The sequence below is a fragment of the Heptranchias perlo genome, unplaced genomic scaffold (genome assembly GCF_035084215.1).
Source record: "Heptranchias perlo isolate sHepPer1 unplaced genomic scaffold, sHepPer1.hap1 HAP1_SCAFFOLD_44, whole genome shotgun sequence".
In the NCBI taxonomy this organism is placed as follows: Eukaryota; Metazoa; Chordata; class Chondrichthyes; order Hexanchiformes; family Hexanchidae; genus Heptranchias; species Heptranchias perlo.
In genome coordinates this window covers 11,490,842-11,493,831 of record NW_027139453.1, presented here as the reverse complement: position 1 = coordinate 11,493,831, position 2,990 = coordinate 11,490,842, and the positions used below count along the sequence as shown (strand labels likewise).

General features: G+C 44.2%; 1 non-coding gene across 1 annotated transcript; it reads right to left on the bottom strand.

Annotated features, from left to right (window-relative positions):
- Positions 1-521: 521 nt before the first annotated feature.
- trnai-uau (transfer RNA isoleucine (anticodon UAU)) lies at positions 522-616 on the bottom strand. The gene is made up of 2 exons: positions 579-616; positions 522-557 (listed from the first exon to the last, which is right to left on the bottom strand). It is a non-coding gene; the product is annotated as a tRNA-Ile (tRNA).
- Positions 617-2,990: the final 2,374 nt, after the last annotated feature.

Below are 2,990 nucleotides of genomic sequence, written 5' to 3'. Positions count from 1 at the left end.
GAAACATGGAGAGGAAATTCGTGAGTTTACAATTCTTCTTGTTTGTGCCAAATGTCCTGTCATTCGTTAGCAGCAATTAAAAAGAATCACTTTACCCAGTGGCTCAAAAGCCAGATTTGTCCCACACGTGAGCTGGAAAAGGTCTCTCGACCTGTCAGCGGATCAAAAACTGAAAGCGGAATAATTCCACCCGTTACTCAGTGACTCCGGGAAACACATTGACCTTCCGAATTTTCCTACACGACACTTCAAACAGAAGAATGTCTGTTTCACGAAAAGAAGAATTGTGTGTTCAGTTCTTTAGATTTAAAGATCTCGTACCGCCTGATTTCCCATTTCATGCTGGAGCCAATCGCCCCCTCTCCCGCCTATTAACAAATAAACTCACACCTGATATTGCAATAATGCTGGCCAGAGGACCCCAAATGCCCACATGAAAACACGAAGAAGGAGATGCTTCATGGAACATTCTCGCTGCACCTTGAACTCGGGTGGAAATGTTCAGAAGCAAAAGGTTAAACTGCTCCAGGTGAGGTTCGAACTCACAACCTCGGCATTTCTCAAGCCGAATACTGTTATATAAGTACCGCGCGCTAACCGATTGCGCCACTGGAGCCGCACTTCTTTAAAGCGCCCAGCCAACAACCGCATTTGCGGCCGGTGAGACTGTCTGTTCTTCCAGTTTATTTCCAAGTGGACACATGCAGCCAACTGCCGTTCGGCCATTGATATTTTCGTCGTCAAATTCTTGCCTGCTGCACAGGAAGCGGGGGTTCGATTACCGCCAAATGCAGGAGCATTTTCATTCTGCTTTCATGACACCGCGTGAATTGGGATAAATTCATATACAGCTTCAATCTGCACAATATCTTGAGATATGTTTTTTTCTCCATTTGTGTTGCGTTGACGAAAGCTCGGCATTCGGTCCTCCAGAGCTGAAACAGGTCGAGAATTAAGTCAATCCTGCCTTCTGCATCGCTGAAACGATGTGAGAAACAAATGAGTGAATTTTCAGCAAAAGTGGAGAGAGAACACTGCTCGATTGGGATTTGAACCTGGGACGTGTCGCACATACAATCAGCAAAACCGCCTGCATTGAGAATTATTCCCCTCGACATACCAACCGCCATGAATCGGGCCGTGCAGCCAGTGCACAATTCGCAACCACCCACAGCCGACCACCCAGCCTTGCAGTCCACTTCTGAACATCCAATCGCGTTTTCTATTCCGATGTACAGCAATGTTCAAGTTGAGCACTAACTATTTCAAGTCACCAATATCCGGCTCTCTTTACCACATTCGTTTTGAATTTACCACTTGCATTATCAAGTAAAACTTTGCAGAATTTATTGCTCCAAAGCTACATTGTCATCTGTCTCGCCATCCGCAGGTTATACACTGTACCATAAGTATAATAAAAATGCTATTTTTTCACTGTGAGGGCGAAGAGCGATACGTTTGGAGACATTAGCTCCGAATTCATCAGCTGGGTTGAACCTTTGCTTTTCCAACCGTCTCAGTCTTTCTTTCTTTACCCTTCTCTGTTGGTTTTGCAGGCTCGATCAAACTTGGCCGTTCAAGGCAGCCTGAGAAGTCCATCAGGGGAAAATACAAAGAGACAAGAGACTGAGACAGGGAGAGATAGAGAGATTAAAGTACAGGAACAAAGAGTATAAATTTCAACTTGTGTGAATTAGCAGAATTTAAGATGGAGCTGGGAACAATTCCTTCATGTATTTTGAAATCTTGCAAGAGACCATCGGGCGCTCGAGTTGGAAAATTGATCATTTAGTTTGAACTCAAGCAGGTGCGATGCAAGAAAAATGCGATAATCCCGAGGAAAACCCGATTAGATAACAAGTCCCACGGCTTAACCATTCAGCCATTGCTGTACGAGTGTACATTAGAATGCGTACGGTTATCAGAGGCGATCTGGCAAACTGTAAATTCGTTCAGACAGGTGTCCAAAGCGACATATGTAATTTGTTGCCGTTCATGGCATTGGTGGTTAAGCAGGAGAAATCTCGCTTCTTTTGCAAGTTAGTTGCATTCGATTCCCGGCCATTACAGAAACTTTTTGCATTGTGCACCCATGAGATTTCCTGAATTCGGATCAATTCACATTCAGATTCAGTCTACACACCATTCTGAGACATTTTTTGTTCTGCCCGTATGTTGTGTCGACAAACCCTTTGCATTCTGTCTTTTGGTTCTCAAACATGCTGTCATTAAAAATCAATTCTGCCATCCTCAACGCTGAAACGATGTGAGAAACCAACTGGTGATTATGGACTAAAATAGTGACACAGAGGGCGCTCGTTTGGTATTTGAACCAAATGCTCATCTGTAATTGGAGATTCTCGCATTTCAATCTCCATCTCCGGGCTGCACCTGAATAAATCCGTCAGCTTGTGATTCTTTGCGAGAGAGCGGGAGATGTTTAGAAATGTGCTGAAGATTTCCCTACATTCATTAATATTGCACATTCTAACATACATTTGATAATGGACTTTCACACAGACTTTCAACCCTTTTTATTTATTGATCACATCCTGCTGGAGGGAGGAGCGCATTGGTACATCCGGGTTTATTGGATAGACTGTGCTTGTGCGGGGAGCAAAGGGCCAAATGGCCGAGGGGACCTGTTTGTTCCCCAAGTCCATCACAGCCTCAGACTGACGAAAGGAAGTGGAGTTACTGATGAAATGGGCGAAGAAGTAGTTATTGAGTAGATTTTGAAGGTAGGAGGGTCAGTTAGCAATGTCACTTTTCCCCAGTTCTGCCACTTCCTTTGCTATTTACAAGCCTAAATTACGATTATCTCTTCTCCCCGCTTATATTGAATGGCCCGCCGTGAGTTTTTGTAATTTATGTTGTTTGTTTAAAGCTCGGTTTTACGATGAACCGATGGACGTCAAAACCTCCCGTGGATGGAGGACGGGTTGATTTTGTGGAAGGGGCAAATCTCACTTGGCAGGAAAAGGGACCTT